The sequence below is a fragment of the Bos grunniens genome, chromosome 23 (assembly GCF_055505025.1).
Source record: "Bos grunniens cultivar Pamir isolate PY7600 chromosome 23, Bosgru_T2T1.0, whole genome shotgun sequence".
NCBI classification, from domain to species: domain Eukaryota; kingdom Metazoa; phylum Chordata; class Mammalia; order Artiodactyla; family Bovidae; genus Bos; species Bos grunniens.
The window spans coordinates 11,618,081-11,637,411 of NC_141187.1; the positions used below are offsets into that span (position 1 = coordinate 11,618,081).

Here is a 19,331-nt window from a genome sequence, read left to right on the forward strand (position 1 = left end):
TTCATTATTTACAATAACCATGATAAGGATGCAACCACAGCGCCCATCAATAGATGAATGCATGAAGAAGATGTGATACCCCCACACTCAGCCATAAAGAAGAATGAAGCCTTGCCATTTGTGACAGTATGGACGGACCTAGAGGCTGTTATGCTAAAGTGAGTCAAATCAAGCAGAAAAAGACAAACACTGTATGATTTCACTTTTACATGGAACCTAAACAACAAAACAAATGCAAACATAACTAAGCAGAAACTAAGAGTCATAGATAACCGAGAACAAGCAGGTGGTTGCCGGGGGGGAGGGAGATAGGAGGAAGAGAGAAATAGGTGAGGGAGATTTAAGAGGTACAGACTTCCAGTTACAAAATAAATGAGTCATGGAATATAGTCAGTCGTTACACAATATCTTTGTATGGCGACAGAAGGTAAATAGGCTTATCTTGATGCTCATTTCGAAAGGTACAGAAATACCAAATCGCTATGTTGTGCTAACAGAGAGTTGTAGGTCAACTGTGCTTCAGAAACAGACAAACAAAGCCGCAGACAAAGAGATCAGATTTTTGGTTACCAGAGGCACAGTGGGGTGGGGGAAGAATCGGAAGAAGGTAGTAAAAACGTGCTAACTTGCAGTTAAAAGATAAATAAGTACTAGGGATGTTAATGTACAACACGGTAACTATAATGAACACTGCTGTGTGTTATATGTAAAACTGTTGAGAGTAAATGCTGAGTCTCATCACAAGGGCAAAAGGTTTTTTTCTGTTTCTTTAATTTTGTATCTGTATGAGATGACAGATGTTCACTAAACTTAATTGTGATAATCATTTCAGTCAGACCATTGTCCTGTATACCTTCGACTTATATAGTGTTGTATGTCCGTTACATCTCAATAAAACTAAAGGTAGTCAAAAACAGAACCAAATGTTTACCATGCTAAGCCACTGAGATTTCAGTTCATGTTCTACAGGTGTAACTGATACAGTAGCTAAAACAGTGGGAGCAGAATCGTCAGGACTGGCTTCCCTTGAAGGGGAGCTGGGTTTTCATCTGGACATGTCTTCCTCACTATGGAGTCCAATGAAATAATTTGTATTATCAGAAAAGCACTTTATTTTGCTCAAAATCAGATGTGGTTGAACCACCAAGCTTCTGTTTCTGTGATTTCTTTGAGGGCCTTGCACTGTTAGTTCAGATCTGCTTTGTCAAAGTCCCTTTTCTCTTTCTGATACTGATCGAGACCTGAGTTGGTGAATTATTCACTGTTCAGCCAGGGAAACATAACTTTTGAAATATTGCAAAACACCTTAGAGTCTGTGGAGAGATCGAGTTGACACGGTGTATTCCAAAGCTTGGAGGGGGGGGCGGTTCTGGAGGAAATCCAGATCCCAGACCTTCAAGCTCCCCCCACATCTTGGATTTCAGTTTCCCCATCCCTAAACTGGGCCAGACTCTGATGCTCCTGAGGGCTGGTGGGAAGAAAAGTGCCTTGTCGGGTGCTTCAGAATCTCTTGGAGATTCCCTCCCTGTGCCTGCTCGCTTCCCAGGAATCTGATTTGTACACCTTCATCCCATGCCATGGGTTCAGAACCTGAGCCTGTCACTGGCTGAAGTGAATGATCATCTGACAGAGGGGAAATCCCTTCCTGATCAGAATTGCTGGGATTTCAAGGGCTATGTTTAGAACTCTGGGGCTTTCCAACCAGATCACTGTGGATAATACACAGGACTTCCTTGAGCTGGCATGCTTAGCTGGGCCTAACCTGGAGTGTTGAGGTCTGTTCAGTAGATTTGATGATCTCTTTGGTCTTATCTTGATTCATGGACCTGACACTCCAGGTTCCTATGCAATATTGCTCTTTACAGCATTGGACCTTGCTCTATCACCAGTCACATCCACAACTGGGTATTCTTTTTGCTTTGGCTCCATCCCTTCATTCTTTCTGGAGTTATTTCTCCACTGATCTCCAGCAGCATATTGGGCACCTACTGACCTGGGGAATTCCTCTTTCAGTATCCTATCATTTTGCCTTTTCATACTGTTCATGGGGTTCCCAAGGCAAGAATACTGAAGTGGTTTGCCATTCCCTTCTCCAGTGGACCACATGAATCAAGGCAAATTGGAAGTGGTCAAACAAAAGATGGCAAGAGTGAACGTTGACATTCTAGGAATCAGCGAACTAAAATGGACTGGAATGGGTGAATTTAACCATTATATCTACTACTGTGGACAGGAATCCCTCAGAAGAAATAGAGTAGCCATCGTGGTCAACAAGAGTTTGAAATGCAGTACTTGGATGCAATCTCAAAAACGACAGAATGATCTCTATTCGTTTCCAAGGCAAACCATTCAATATCACAGTAATCCAAGTCTATGCCCCAACCAGTAACGCTGAAGAAGCTGAAGTTGAACGGTTCTATGAAGACCTACAAGACCTTTTAGAACTAACACCCAAAAAAGATGTACTTTTCATTATAGAGACTGGAATGCAAAAGTAGGAAGTCAAGAAACACCTGAAGTAACAGGCAAATTTGGCCTTGGAATACGGAATGAAGCAGGGCAAAGACTAATTGAGTTTTGCCAAGAAAATGCACTGGTCATAGCAAACACCCTCTTCCAACAACACAAGAGAAGACTCTACACATGGACATCACCAGAAGATCAACACCGAAATCAGCCAAAGATGGAGAAGCTCTATACAGTCAACAAAAACAAGACCAGGAGCTGACTGTGGCTCACATCATGAACTCCTTATTGCCAAATTCAGACTTAAATTGAAGAAAGTAGGGAAAACCACTAGACCATTCAGGTATGACCTAAATCAAATCCCTTATGATTATACAGTGGAAGTGAGAAATAGATTTAAGGGACTAGATCTGATAGATAGAGTGCCTGATGAACTATGGAATGAGGTTCGTGACATTGTACAGGAGACAGGAATCAAGATCATCCTCATGGAAAAGAAATGCAAAAAAGCAAAATGGCTGTCTGGGGAGGCCTTACAAATAGTTGTGAAAAGAAGAGAAGCAAAAAGCAAAGGAGAAAAGGAAAGTTATAAGCATCTGAATGCAGAGTTCCAAAGAATAGCAAGAAGAGACAAGAAAGCCTTCCTCAGCAATCAATGCAAAGAAATAGAGGAAAACAACAGAATGGGAAAGACTAGAGATCTCTTCAAGAAAATTAGAGATACCAAGGGAACATTTCAAGCAAAGATGGGCTCGATAAAGGGCAGAAATGGTATGGACCTAACAGAAGAAGATATTAAGAAGAGGTGGCAAGAATACACAGAAGAACTGTGTATTTTGTACAGAAAAACTGTACAAAAAAGATCTTCACGACCCAGATAATCACGATGGTGTGATCACTGACCGAGAGCCAGACATCCTGGAATGTGAAGTCAAGTGGGCCTTAGAAAGCATCACTAAGAACAAAGCTAGTGAAGGTGATGGAATTCCAGTTGAGCTATTCCAAATCCTGAAAGATGATGCTGTGAAAGTGCTGTACTCAATATACCAGCAAATTTGGAAAACTCAGCAGTGGCCACAGGACTGGAAAAGGTCCATTTTCATTCCAATCCCAAAGAAAGGCAATGCCAAAGAATGCTCAAACTGCTGCACAATTGCACTCATCTCACATGCTAGTAAAGTAATGCTCAAAATTCTCCAAGCCAGGCTTCAGCAATACATGAACCGTGAAGTTCCTGATGTTCAAGCTGGTTTTAGAAAAGGCAGAGGAACCAGAGACCAAATTGCCCACATCTGCTGGATCATCAAAAAAGCAAGAGAGTTCCAGAAAAACATCTATTTCTGCTTTATTGACTATGCCAAAGCCTTTGACTGTGTGGATCACAATAAACTCTGGAAAATTCTGAAAGAGATGGGAATACCAGACCACCTGACCTGCCTCTTGAGAAATATGTATGCAGGTCAGGAAGCAACAGTTAGAACTGGACATGGAACAACAGACTGGTTCCAAATAGGAAAAGGAGTACATCAAGGCTGTATATTGTCACCCTGCTAATTTAACTTCTATGCAGAGTACATCATGAGAAATGCTGGGCTGGAAGAAGCACAAGCTGGAATCAAGATTGCAGGGAGAAATATCAATAACTTCAGATATGCAGATGACACCACCCTTATGGCAGAAAGTGAAGAGGAACTAAAAAGCCTCTTGATGAAGGTGAAAGAGGAGAGTGAAAAAGTTGGCTTAAAGCTCAACATTCAGAAAACGAAGATCATGGCATCTGGTCCCATCACTTCATGGGAAATAGATTGGGAAACAGTGGAAACAGTGTCAGACTTTATTTTTCTGGGCTCCAAAATCACTGCAGATGCTGACTGCAGCCATGAAATTAGAAGACACTTACTCCTTGGAAGAAAAGTTATAACCAACCTAGATAGCATATTGAAAAGCAGAGACATTACTTTGCCAACAAAGGTCCGTCTAGTCCAGGCTATGGTTTTTCCTGTGGTCATATATGGATGTGAGAGTTGGACTGTGAAGAAAGCTGAGCGCCAAAGAATTGATGCTTTTGAACTGTGGTGTTGGAGAAGACTCTTGAGAGTCCCTTGGACTGCAAGGAGATCCAACCAGTCCATTCTAAAGGAGATCAGCCCTGGGATTTCTTTGGAAGGAATGATGCTAAAGCTGAAACTCCACTACTTTGGCCACCTGATGCGAAGAGTTGACTCATTGGAAAAGACTCTGATGCTGGGAGGGATTGGGGGCAGGAGGAGAAGGGGACGACAGAGGATGAGATGGCTGGATGGCATCACTGACTCGATGAACGTGAGTCTGAGTGAACTCCGGGGGTTGGTGATGGACAAGGAGGCCTGGCATGCTCTGATTCATGGGGTCACAAAGAGTTGGACACAATGGAGCGACTGAATTGAACTTGGTCTTATCTTACGGCTCCGCCATGGGCAGAGGAGGGAGATAGAAAAGGATAGCTCTGTGCCGTGTTGATCATCTCCTGGTTTCCTGTCTGCATAATTCATATCCATTAGGATCGCATTTGGTTGCACATAACAGAGACTAACAACACTGTCTACCTCAGACATGACTTTCATGGGTGGGAACCGCAGGTCAGATAGAAGGGGACAGGTAGTCTATGGGGGAAAGTTGATGCAGGGGGTGATGACTTGCTTCTACTTTCACAAGCGTTTCATACCTCTAGCAGCTCAGTTTTATAAACTGACTCTCACTTGACTCTGTTTGCCTTCATGTCGCTTATCACCATCTGACATCATATGCTGTGTTTACCACTTGCCTGTCTGTCTTGGCTGCCACTGTACTCCTTGGTCTCTAAACTAATGCCTAGTGTGTCGTTATTGTTGTTCAGTGCTAAGTTGTGTCCGACTCTCTGCGTCCCTGTGGACTGCAGCACACCAGGCTCCTCTGTCCTCTACTACCTCCTGGAGTTTGCTCCAATTCATGTCCGTTGAGTCGGTGATGCCATCCAACCATCTCATCCTCTGCCGCTCCCTTCTTCTTTTGCCTTTAATCTTTCCCAGCATCAAGGTTTTTTCTAATAAGTCAGCTCTACGCATCAAGGTGTCAAAGTATTGGAGCTTCAGCAACAGTCCTTCCAATGAAGATTCATGGTTGATTTCCTTTAGGATTGACCAGTTTGATCTCCTTGCAGCCAAGGGACTCTCAAGAGCCTTCTCCAACCCCACAATTAGAAAGCATCAGTTTTTCAGCGCTCAGCCTTCTTTATGATCCAATTCTTTCTGGTCCATCGTACACGGCTACTGGAAAAGCCAGAGCTTTGACTATATGCACTTTTGTCAGCAAAGTGATGTCTCTGCTTTTTAATAGCTGTCTAGGTTTCTCATAGCTTTCCTTCCAAGGAGCAAGTGTAAGTGACCATCTGCCATGATTTTGAAGCCCAAGAAAATAAAATTTGTTACTGCTTCCACTTTTTCCCTTCCTATTTACTATGAAGTGATGGGACCAGATGCCATGATCTTAGTTTTTTAAATGTTGAGTTGTAAGCCAGCTTTTTCACTCTCCTCTTTCACCCTTATCAAGAGATTCTTTAGCTCCTCTTCACTTTATGCCATTAGAGTGGTATCGTCTTCATATCTGAGGTTGTTAATATTTCTCCTGGCAATTTGATTCCAGCTTGTGATTTATCTAGTCTGGCATTTCACGTGATGTACTCTGCATATAAATTAAATAATCAGGGTGACAGTATACAGCCTCATAATACTCCTTTCCCAGTTTTGAACCAGTCAGTTGTTCCATGTCCAGTTTTAACTCTTGCTTCTTGACACACATACCAGTTTCTCAGGAGACAGGTAAGGTGTGTGGTACTTCTGTCTCTTTAAGAATTTTCCACAGCTTGTTGTGATCCACACAGACAAAGCCTTAAGCATAGTTAATGAAGCAGAAGTACATGTTTTTCTGGAACTCCCTTGCTTTCTCCATGATCCAGTGAATGTTGGCAATTTGATATCTGGTTCCTCTGCCTCTTTGAAACCCAGCTTGTACATCTGGAATTTCTTGGTTCAAGTACTGCTGAAGCCCAGCTTGAAGGATTTTGACTATAAACTTGCTAGCATGTGAAATGAGCACAATTGTACGGTAGTTTAAACATTCTTTGACATTGCCCTTCTTTGAGATTGGAATGAAAACTGACCTCTTTCAGTCCTGTGGCCACTGCTGAGTTTTCCAAATTTGCTGACATATTGAGTGCAGAATTTTAACATCAACAAATCTTTACAAATCTTTTAGGATTTTACAACAAATTTAGAAAATTTACTTTACAAATCTTACAAGAAATTTTAGCAAATCTTTTAGGATTTTAAATAGCTTAGCTGGAATTCTGTCACCTCCACTAGCTTTGTTCATAGAAATTCTTCCAAAAGCCCACTTGACTTCACATTCCAGGATGTCCACCTCTAGGTGAGTGACCACATCATCATGGTTATCCAGGTCATTAACTTTTTTGTATACTTCTTCTGTGTATTCTCGCCACCTCTTCTTAATCTCTTCTGCCTCTGTTAGGTCCACACCATTTCTGTCCTTTCTCATGCCCATCCTTGCTTGAAATAGTCCCTTGATATCTCCAATTTTCTTGAAGAAATCTTTGGTGTTTGTATTCTGTTGTTTTCCTCTATTTCTTTGCATTGCTCAGTTAAGAGGGCCTTCTTGTCTCTCCTCACTATTCTCAGGAATTCTGTATTCAGTTGGGTATATCTTTCCCTTTCTCCTTTGCCTTTCATTCTTCTTCTTTTCTCAGCTATTCTCCTCAGACAACCACTTTGCTTCCTTGCATTTCTTTTTCTTTCGGATGATTTTGGTCACTGCCTCCTGTACAATGTTTTGAACTTCCGTCCATAGTTCTTCAGGCCCTCTGTCTATCAGATCTAGTCCCTTGAATCTATTTATCAATTCCATTGTATAATCATAAGGGGTTTGATTTAGGTCATACCTGAATGGCCTAGGGGTTTTCCCTACTTTCTTCAATTTAAGCCTGAATTTTGCCATAAAGAGCTCATGATGTAAGCCACAATCAGTTCCAGGTCTTGTTTTTGCTGACTGTATAGAGTGTTTCCATCTTTGGCTGCAAAGAATATAATCAATCTGATTTTGGTGTTGACCATCTGGTGACGTTCACTTGTAGAGTTGTCTCTTGGGTTGTTGGAAAAGGGTGTTTTCTGTGACCAGCATGTTCTCTTGACAAAATTATTAGCCTTTGCCCTGCTTCCTTTTGTACTCCAAGGCCAAATTTGCCTGTTATTTTAGGTATCCCATGACTTCCTACTTTTGCATTCTAATCCCCTACGATGAAAGGGACATCTTTTTTTTTTTTTGGTGTTAGTTCTAGAAGATGTTGTGGGTCTTCATAGAACCAATCAGCTTCAGCTTCTTCAGCATCAGTGATTGGGGCATAGACTTGGGTTACTGTGATGTTGAATGGTTTGGCCTTGGAAATGAACCAGGATCATTCCATCATTTTTGAGCTTGCGCCCAAGTACTGCATTTCAGACTCTTGTTGACTCTGAGGGCTACTCCATGTCTTCTAAGGGATTCTTGCCCACAGTGGTAGATATAATGGTTGGCTGAATCAAGTTCGCCCACTCTTATCCATGGTGGCTCAGAGGTTAAAGCATCTGCCCGCAATGCGGGAGACCTGGGTTCGATCCCTGGATTGGGAAGATCCTCTGGAGAAGGAAATGGCAACCCACTCCAGTATTCTTGCCTGGAGAATCCCATGGATGGAGGAGCCTGGTGGGCTACAGTCCACGGGGTTGCAAAGAGTTGGACACGACTGAGCGACTTCACTTCACTTAGTTCACTGATTCCTATGATGTCGATATTCAATCTTGCCATCTCCTGCTTGATCATGTCCAATTTACCTTGATTCATGGACCTAACATTCCAGGGTCCTACGCAATATTGTTCTTTACAGCATCGGATTTTGCTTTCACCACCAGACACATCCACAACTGGGTGTCGTTCCTGCTTTGTCCCGACTGCTTCATTCTTTCTGGAGCTGTTAGTAATTGCCCTCCGCTCTTCCCCAGCAGTATACTGGACACTTTCCGACCTTGGGGGGGCTCATCTCCCCTGGGCGTGTCATATCTTTTTGCCTTTTCATGCTGTTCATGGGGTTCCAGCGGCAAGAATACTGGAGTGGTTTGCCACTCCCTTCTCCAGTGGACCACGTTTTGTCAGAACTCTTCACTGTGACCCATCTGTCTTGGGTGGACCTGCACTGCATCGCTCAGAGCTTCACTGAGTTATGAAGCCCCTTCACTGGTAAAAGGCTATGATCCATGAAGGGGTAGTATATCATGGGTGCTTAGTAAACAGTTGTTAAGTAAATAAATGATTTCATTTGAAGGTCTCAACAAAATGCGGCCAGTAGAGCAGACAATGCTGTTACTTATTCTACAGATATGGAAACTTAGGCTCAGATGCTTGACTTCACTAAAGTCACCAGGGAACTGAGGGAGCTCAGTCCTTTCGATTCCTAATCAGTGGCTGAGGGTGTGGGTAGAAGGTAGGGAGGCTTGTGCCCCAGAGAGGACTCATCTGGGCCTCTGCTCAGCAAGTTGGTGACCTACTCAGAGATAAGGTGATAAGAAAAGGAGTTAAGTTATTCCCAAGAAAGAGCCTGGGAAGCTAGGAATTGCAAAAACCATTGCCGGGCTGGTTGGGAAAGGAGAAGTGAAATCCTTGAACAAGTAGCTTTTTGGTGCCTGCAGTTCCACCCTCCCTCCTGCTACTAACTCTGCCCCGAGAGGTAGTGAGCGCCTCATCACTGGAAGTGTTCAAGCAGGGGCTGGATGTCTCCTTACAGAGCATGCCTGAGTTGGAGAGTTACATACATCTTGGTAGGAGAAGGCAGGCCTTCTGTCTCAGAACAGACACTCTGCAGATTAGTGACCCAAACACCAACACAAGAGGCTTTGCGCCACCTGGTGGACAAGGGTTTAAACTGCAGGCCCTTCCAGGGAGAGAAGCCTGCAGCCTGAGTGTCCCTGGAATCCTAAACAGTGAAGCGAGTTTCCAACCATTTCAGAACCACAGTGAGAGCTCGGAAAGGTTAGCACTGGGCCAGGCACTGGCATGTATCAGAGAGGTCACTGTTACAGGGAGGACTTATTAACAGGACTCAGGAGTTCTGAGCACATGCCTGGATTTGAAGGGACCACCTCTTTCCCAAACTTTATTCCAGATTCCTGGGATGACAAACTGGGAAGCTACTTGGGGGAAGTGGGAGTGGGGGCGGCGGCATGGAGATGGGGTGTTGGGGAGGTGAGGAGGAGGCTTATTTGTTCATTCTGCCCATCTTTGTGTTTGGGAGTGACCCTGAATTATCTCTGCCTAGAAGTAAAATTCCCCAATTCAGTTCTGCATGAGCCTCCACGAAACCACCCATAAAACCCCATCCCCCTCATAAAAAACAAACAAAAAAAAATCCCTCTATATTTTTGCTCCATGGGTATCAGATTCTGACAGATTTTGTCTACCAAAGTGCATATCTGTTATCTTACTGTATCATTTATTATCAGTCAAAGGCCTCTGCTGTAGGTGGGAGGAGCTATGATGAGCTTCGTGCCTTGCCTTACCACAGAGAGTTCATTTAAGGTGAGCAAAAGTGAAACATCTGAGAGCGCAGTGGGTCGGTGCAGCCCCACCTGAGGCAAGCCTCATCCTGCTCATCCCCTCCTAAAAACCTGAAACAGGCCCCAGCTCCGGCCCCGGGCTCTGCTCTGGGTGGTGAACCACAGAGAACGAGCCCCCATCTTGGGCCGGCTGCGCTTCTCACCATTTCTCCTTCTGGTTTCACTCATTCCTGAGGAAAGAGCACAGGTTTAATCAGCAGGTCACCCCAAGCCTGGATCTGGCTGTCAGAGGCCAGACAGGATCCTGTGATGGGGTGCAGGGGAGCCCCCAGCACAGGACCTGGGACTGCACCTCTCAGGAAAGTCTGTATTCTCAGAGCATCACTTACCGCATGAAATAGGTTATGTGCAGATTTTGCTCTTGGGAGTTTCCCCCTGCGTTCCTCATTTGTCAGACCCAGAACCAGTGAGAAAGAGACCACCCTCTCCCTAAGGCCTCTGTCCTCACCTTCTCAGGGTCTCAGTCCCAGTCCTGATCTGCTTCCCTGAGTGAGCCAGGCTGACCCCAGCACGAGCTTCAGGGACCCCTTTGCCAGGGATGGGCCTCTGCAGCCTGCCCTGCACCCCACATTGTCCCTGACCCCTCGGACCAGAAGGCCCCCCTCCCCACTGCACCTCCAGACCTCACCCTTCTCTCCCCACTTGCCACCCCCAAATGTAAGCTTTTCTTTGGAGCTGTGTTTGCTGGGATAACTTTTATTGAAATGGTGATGATGTTAAAAATCAGAAGAGACATGCCTTTCTGTTTTAGCAACACTCCCCAAGGCTTGGGCATTTTGTTGTTGTTAAGAAGTGTCCAGTGAGTCAACTTTTATTTAGATGATGATAATATTGGGGGTCATAAAAAAATTTAAGAAATTAAAGGATAATGACAACTTGGTGGCCAGAGGTTTCTCTTCTACACTTGTCACAGACAATGCCGTAGCATTCAGGTGTCTTCTCCAGCATGGGCATGAGTTTTTACATAAATGGAGCCTTTCTCAGAGCTACTTCTGGCAGAAATTTTATAACCACTTCACCATCTCTCTCTGCAAGTGGCCACTCGTGAGAGTAACAATGGCTTTGTTATACAGACCACATCTTTAACACAGAATTGAGTTTTAAGGGGGTTTTTATCTAGGCCTCAGCGATGGAATCATCCTGCCTGGAGAGCACAGAAGACTTAGTGAATTACAATATTCTGCCCTTAGCTCTGCTGCCTGATGATGCTGTTGATCACCAGCAGCTGGGCTTTCTGACCTGAACATCAACCTCAAGTTCCATTTTGGACACAGAGATGAGTGGGCGTGGGGGGAGAGGGAGATTGCAGATGACAGAGGTGACCTCAAGCAGATGAGTAACTAAATTAGTAACTGGTTGTGTTCGTTTTTGGTTTTTTGGCCAGGCCTCACGGCTTGCCGGAGAAGGCGATGGCACCCCACTCCAGTACTCTTGCCTGGAAAATCCCATGGGCAGAGGAGCCTGGTAGGCTGCAGTCCATGGGGTCGCTAATAGTCGGACACCACTGAGCGACTTCACTTTCACTTTTCACTTTCATGCACTGGAGAAGGAAATGGCAACCCACTCCAGTGTTCTTGCCTGGAGAATCCCAGGGACGGGAAGCCTGTTGGGCTGCGGTCTATGGGGTCGCACAGAGTCGGACACGACTGAAGCGGCTTAGCAGCAGCAGCATGGCTTGCAGGATCTTAGTTCCCTGACTAGGGATTGAACCCAGGCCCATGGCAGTCAAAGCACTGAGTCCTAACCACTGGACTGTCAGAGAATTCCCTAGTAACTTACAGCAGTCAAAGCACTGAGTCCTAACCACTGGACTGTCAGAGAATTCCCTAGTAACTTTTTTTTTTTTAATTGGAGGAAAATTGCTTTACAATGTGTGGTCTAGTAACTAGTTTTTAAAGGTATAATGAATTTCTTCTCTAACTCCGTTTATTATCGGCAGGTGTGTCAAGTGCTGCTTTTCCTCCCATCAGGCTGTGTGTGTCTCTCAGAGCTGATTGTAATTCCTGTAAGATGCATTCAGTTTAAGTCCACTCATTTGCCTGTCTTTCCTTCCAGGTAGCTATAGAGTCTCCTGCGTTGAACGGAGACCCCAGGAACAGTTGTTCTCCACACTACATCCACCACTAGCAGCCCAGCGAGTACCTGAAGGCCTTGGTGGCTGCGGGGGAGATTTGCCAGGACTCTGCCAGGTATGAGACTCCCCATCTCTGTGCGTTCCCATGGCCCCTGGATGACCCTGGGTGGAAGAAGGGAAATTGAGTCATGCTAAGGCTAAGGAGGGGGCAGAATGAAGCCTACGTGTTATCATCTCTGCATCGAGAGGAACTGAGTTCATGCCAAACTCACACTGAGCACCAAAAACAATCCTTGCTCAGTTTGCTTCTCCTCCTTGACTGGCAGGACCACTGGATCGTGGTTTTGGTTTCCCTTTTGTGAAGTTTCAGTTTGTGCCTTGCAATGCAAAGTCTGGTTCCGTGGACCAGCAGCATAACCCAGGAACTTAGAATGTCAAGCCCCACTTGAGAACCTGAATCGGCACCAGCCTTGTAACATGATCCCCAGGAAGTCTGGTGACTCGTGTGTACTCTGGAGTGTGAGAAGCACCAGTTTAGCGGGCACTGTTCCATCTGATCCTCACATTAACCCTTCTGTCGTGGGCGCTGTTCAGTAGCAGAGGAAAGCCGTGAAGGGAGGTGAAGTGCCCTGTCACACAGCCAGAGGCAGGATTTGAACCCAGATGCAGCTCCTTCCACACTGTTAGCTCATAATTGTGGGGTTCACTGGCTTCAAAGTGAAAGTGAAAGTCACTCAGTCATGTCCAATTCTTTGGGACCCCATAGACTGTATAGTCCAGGAGTTCTCCAGGCCAGAATACTGGAGTGGGCAGCCTTTCCCTTCTCCAGGGGCTCTTCCCAACCCAGGGATCGAGCCCAGGTCTCCTGCACTGCAGGCAGATTCTTTACCAGCTGAGCCACAAGGGAAGCCCTTGGTAACTTGAGCTATTGATAACTTTAGCGAGGGTCTGTCTGACCATGTGCACATGTATGTGTCCACGCCAGTGTGTGTGTGTTGGTATGTGTGTATATAGCAAGCACAATTTTGAGATCAGATGAGATCAGATTGGTGTTATATATTTATTTTAACTAGGTGACATCTACGGAGAAGGCAATGGCACCCCACTCCAGTACTCTTGCCTGGAAAATCCCATGGACGGAGGAGCCTGGTAGGCTGCAGTCCATGGGGTCGATAGAGTCGGACACGACTGAGCAACTTCACTTTCACTTTTCACTTTCATGCATTGGAGAAGGAAATGGCAACCCACTCCAGTGTTCTTGCCTAGAGAATCCCAGGGATGGGGGAGCCTGGTGGGCTGCCGTCTATGGGGTCGCACAGAGTCGGACACGACTGAAGCAACTTAGCAGCAGCAGGTGACAACTATTGGCCTTTACCATGAAGACCTTTACCCTGTAAGAAATAATTTATATAAATTCCATTAAACTGAATTTATTCTGCCTTTCCAGTATTTCCACATTGAGGTGACACTGCTCACATGTTTGATTGATCCAGGAGGCTCTTTGAAGTAGAACCAGTATAAATATAAACATGGGTAGATCTCAGTTGACTGCCTGGTGTGATGGTAAAACAGGGCTAGTTAGTAATGAGTAGCAACTAACTGACTTGTTAAACTAGGAAAACAAAGTGACTCCAGTTTCAGAGAGATTTCATGGGATAGCTTATTTCTGTTCCTCCTCATAATTGGTGATAACTATATTAAAAATCTGGCACCATAGGGAGTGACACAGCCTACTGACCAGCAAATGCAGAGAAACCAAAAGACAGGCAATAGGAAAGTTTCCATCAGCGTCCTTCCTACTGGCAAGTCTGGATTCAGCTTGGTCATCGCCAGTAACTCAAGTGGGTGTGAGGCCAGTTGAGGGCAAATGAACAGGCCCAGTCAAATCAGACAGCTCCAAACACTAGGCCCCTGCCCTGCTGACATTCCCCCTCTTCGTGTTTGGAATAGAGGGCAATAATAGCCTGTTTTCTCTTTTAGCCGTGCCAAGGGGCTTATGAGATCTTAGTTCCCTGACCCGGGACTGAACCCACACCCCTGGCAGTGAAAGCAGTGTCCTAACCACTGGACTGCCAGGGAATTCCCGATGATAGCATTTAAATTTTATCTTGTTGAAGTGACACTTGTGTTATTGTCTGTGAGGACAACTTGAATCTCAGCTCTGATTCCCTCAGGTGCCAATTCAGGGAGGATTCTTAGAGAGGCTCATGTCACATGGCGATTTCTACCAAGGAGGGAAAAGATGGACAGATTGCGTCCCCACTGTCAGAAACTCCTCCAGATGTCCCCAAGACACCAACACAGCGATCCTCTCCCGGGATCTCTGTTCCTCTGGCCCGTGTGTTTCTCTTTGTGCCGTTTCTAGGGTGTGGTTTCTATAACGTCGCAATGTGGTTTCAAGTCAATGCGTGAGTTTCCTCCAGCTGCTGTTCTCCTTTCCCAAGATCCTCTTGGCTGTTTGGGGTCCTTTATGGTTCCGTGCAAATGTCAGGATTGTTTTACGCAGCTTCTGGCAAAAAATCCCTTGGAATTTTGATGGGAATTGTATTGAATGTGCATACTGTTTTGGGTAGAATGGACATTTTAGCATTACTAATTCTTCCCATTCATGAGCTCAGAATATCTTTCCATTTATTTGCGTCTTCAAATTTCTTCATCGATGTCTTAAGGTTTTCAATGTGCCCCTCTTTCACATCTTGGGTTAAATTTATTCCTAGGCAGTTGGTTCTTTTGATGTTTTTGTAAATGGGATTGTTTTCTGGATTTCTGTCTCGGATAGCTCATCGTTAGTGTGTAGAAACACTACAAGTGGTTTCTGTATACTGATGTCGTCTCCTGCAGCTACACTGAACTCATATATTGGTCCTAACAGATGCTTTTGGTGATTTGATGCGGAAAGCTGGAATTAGAAATCCCACTGTTTCTGCCACATCCCGGTCATCCACAACACCCAAGACACAGTGACTACTAATATAATCTTCCCACAGCGCCCTTTTAAAATACGTGAAGTCATATAAAGGTGAATTGCGTCATCATTTTGGGTGAGCAGGATCTGGGCGGGCCTTGGCCTCTATAGCAAAGCTTGTTGTTTTCTGTCCTTTTATTGACACGAGTGTTTTGAAAAGTAACTTATTTACCAGTAATTTCAAATGTACAGGAACTCTTCAGTGGTGGTACAAAGTACTGACTCTCGCCGCTGCTCACAAAACACGCCAATGTGCCTTGCCCAGAATGATGACAGTCTTCCAGGGAACGAGCACGAGACCTTCACATAAGGAAATCATTGTGGTTTCCACATTGTCATCCAATCCGCAGGCCCACTCCAACTTTCACCAGCTGCCCTGGCTCTCGGGAAATGCCTCTCTTCATTCTGATCCTGTTTGTTCTTCTGGAACCATGAGGATACTTTTCCTCATTATCGCAACCTTGATGGATTATTAGTAAGATCTGGGTGGCCTTTTCTGTATTGTAACATGTATTAGTACTTCATTTTTTATTGTGATTAAATGTACTAACATTTACCATTTAAACCACTTTATGTACACACTTCCCTGGCATTAACCACATTCACACTGTTGTACAAATTTCCTCACCATCCATGTTCAGATCTTTTGCATTTTCACCAATGAAACTCTGTAGCCATTAGATACGAATTCCCCTCAGCCCCTGGCAACTGCATTCTACTTTCTGTCTTTGAATTTGACTTCTCTGGATACCTTGTTTAAGTGGAATCATACCATTTTTCATATATGTTGTAGCTTGTGTCTGAATTTCCTTTGTTTTTAAGGCTGAATTTTCAGTGCTTTTTGTGTATACCACATTTATTGATTGATGGACACTTGGATCACTTCCATCTTTTGCTATTGTAATTAATATTGCTATGAAGATGGGGGTACCATATCATTTCCTACTTTCAATCTTTTAGGTATATACCCTCATGTGGAGTTAGTTGATGGATCATATGTTAATTCTATGTTGAAGTTTTTGAGGAACTGCCGTACTATTTTCGACTGAGGTGGTGTCATTTCCCTTGATTCTTTTTCTGGCAGAATAATATGGCTCAGCCGTCGTATCGCTTATCCATTTACCCATTGGTGGACATTAGTGTTGTTGATCTCTCTTGGCTATTGCGAACACTGCGGCTTTCAATAGATGTGTACATCTGTTTTCAATTCTTTGGGTTCTGTATCCAGGGGTGGAGTTGTTGGGCCATATGGCAGTTGCATATTCATAGGGTAAACACAGGTTGCATCGTTTTCCAATTTCCACAATAAGGTTTAAAAGTTCCAGTGTCTCTGCATTGTTGTCAACATATGTTATTTTTAATTTTCTTGATTATACTCACTTTAACGTGGGTGAAGGAGTTATTGCATTGTGATTATAAGTTGCATTCCATCATATCTTTTCATCTGCTTGTTGACCATTTGCATGTCTTGTGTGGAGAAGAGTCTATTTAAGTCCTTTGTCCATTTTTAAAACTGGGCTGTCTTTGCTGATGAGTTGTAAAAGTCCTTGATACACACTGGATAAAGACTCATCAGATATATAATGTGGAATTATTTTCCTCCATTCTGTGAGCTGTCATTCCAGTTTCTAAATTGCATTTTTTGATGCAAAAAAGGTTTTTGATTTTGAGGAAAGCTGTTTTCCTTTGGTTGCTGGTGCTTTGCTGTCAGATTGAAGAAACCATTGCTAAATCCAAGATTCTGAAGATTTATCCCCATGTCTTATTGGAGATTTTACACAGTTTTCCTTCAGCATCCATGAGGGATTGGTTCCAGGACACCCTGCAGATACCAAAATCTATAGATGCTCAAATCTCTTATATAAAATAATCGAGTTTTGCAAATAACCTAGGCACGTCTTCCTGTATACTTTGAACATTCCTAGATTATGTTTAAGAACTAATGCAATATAAATGCTATACAAATGTTGTAAAACAAGTAAATGCTATGAAATAGTTGCTGGCATGTGATAAATTTAACTTTTTCTTTTTGAAACTTTTTTGATTTTTTTTTAAAATATTTTTTGATCTGGCATTAGTTGACTCCATTGACGTGGAACCCGTGGATACAAGGGACTAAGTGAAATTTTACTTTTTACGTTTAAGGCTTCTGTGTGTTTTGAGATACTTTTTGTGTGTGGTATGAAGTAAGAGTCCAGTTTCATTCCTCTGCTTGTGGATAGCCAATCACTTGGGACCATTTGTGGAAAACACCATTTCCCCCATTTTTTTTCTTTTTCTTTTTTTTTGGCTGTGTGGCATGCAGGATCTTAGTTCCCTGACCAGGGGTCAGACTCATGCCCCTACAGTGGAAGTGCAGAGTTTTCACCACTGGACAGCCAGGGAAGTCCCCCACTTCCCCCCATCTTTATTGCTGTTGACTGTAGTCTGACATCCATTCATCGAAGACAAATGGGTTTATCGCTGGGACCTCTATCCCATTCCGTTCATCTATATGTGTATCTTCATGCCAGTATCACAGTGTCTTGTTCAGTATTTCTGTGTGCTAACATCAGATGTTGGTAAGTGTGAACCTCCAACATGGATTTTCTTTTTAAAAAATGGTTTAGCTCTCTTTAGGTTCTCTTGAAATCCCGTATTTCAGGTGTCGTATTCTGCTCTCCTTCACATGGAGGAACCCCAATTTGCTTATGCACTATCTCCTGAAGACATCCTGATTGCTGTAAGGTTCAGACATGAGAAGAGGTTCTGTGCGTAATAGCATCCTTGTTTTTGTTTGGATACAGCTTTTCCAAGCAGTTGTACGATTACTGGACGCACGAAGGGTGGCTCTCAAGGTGTGAGACCTGTTTGTCTTTGGAAGATACTGCCGCCCGTGTCTCAGGAGGCCGGATGCGAGTCCCATCCGCAGTGAAGGAGGGCTGCTGCTGTTCCTCCTTCTCCGGTTAGCGGTGTTGCCATTTTGGGAGGAGGTTAGCAGCCCTAGGAGGGGTGGGCTGTTTTGTTGTTTTTAAGATTTTTGTTGTGTCTTTTTTTGCTGTGCTGGGTCTTCGTGGCTACGTGGGCTTTTCTCTATTTGCAGCAAGCAGGGGTATCTATGGGGTCGCACAGAGTCAGACACGACTGAAGCGGCTTAGCAGCAGCAGCAGGGGCTACTCTCTAGCTGTGGTGTGTGGGCTTCTCATCGCAGCGGCTCCTCTCGTGGAGCACAGGCTCAGTAGTTGTGGGGCACAGACTTAGTTGCTCTACAGCCTGTGCGATCGTCCCAGACCAGGGCTTGAACCCATATCCCCAGCATTGGCAGGCAGATTCTTTACCACTGAGCCACCAGGGAAGCCCCTGTCTTCTTGTTTTAATTTGTCATTCTCTAACGGTATATACAATGCTGATCATATTTTGTCCACTTATTTATTGTCTGTATATCTTCTTTGGCCAGGTGTCTGTTCAAATCTTTACTCATTTGTAATGAAGGTGTTTGCTTTATAGTTGTACCAATTCTTTATCAGATATGCATTTTGCAAATATTTTTTTCTCCCAATTTATGACTTGTCTTTCGGTTTATGAATATTTCATAAAGTTTTAAATTTTTAAAGTCTGTATTCAAAACTTTATTTCTTTTGTGAATAGGCTGTTGAGGTTTTGTGTTAAAATTCACCAAGCCCAAGTTTATGTAGATTTCCTTCTGTGTTTTCATCTAACAGTTTTTATCCTTTTGCTTTTTAAATGTGTTTGTGAACAATTTCTAGTGAGTTTTGGTGTAAATTGTAAAGTTTGTGTCTACAGTCTTTTGATTGCATGTGGTTTCCAATTAATTATTCTATAGCTATTTTTTGGAGAAGTCATGGGTTATTTGGCTCCATTTCAGCTTGATTTTCCAAATGTAATGGCTTCTGCAGGCTTGCCAACTGGGAGCACGGACTCCACTTAACTGGGAGGTCGCAGCCTGCGTTTCCCGATCAGCCAGCAGCAGCCCTGCCTCTCTGACCCTTGAGATGCATTTGTGTTTCCTTCCAACCTGTCACAGCCCAGGGTCTGGGCGTCTGCCCTTCCTGTCCCCTCCACAGCCCGTTGCCTCTCAGCAATGTTGAAGGTGACCTGAAGATCTAGAAATCTCCCCACCCTCTGTGTCTGAGAAATGGCTTCCTGTGAA

General features: G+C 44.1%; 1 long non-coding RNA gene across 3 annotated transcripts in view; it reads left to right on the forward strand.

Moving 5' to 3' along the window:
- Positions 1-19,331, forward strand: part of LOC147346679 (uncharacterized) — a 60,592-nt gene that overhangs the window by 31,951 nt on the left and 9,310 nt on the right. For 2 of the 3 annotated variants that reach the window (XR_015153107.1, XR_015153108.1), the window contains exons 1-2: positions 9,994-10,104; positions 12,198-12,331. This is a non-coding gene — a long non-coding RNA (uncharacterized LOC147346679). Of the gene's footprint in view, positions 1-9,993; positions 10,105-12,197; positions 12,332-19,331 lie in introns of those variants that run through there. The other variant, XR_015153106.1, reaches the window with a different exon arrangement.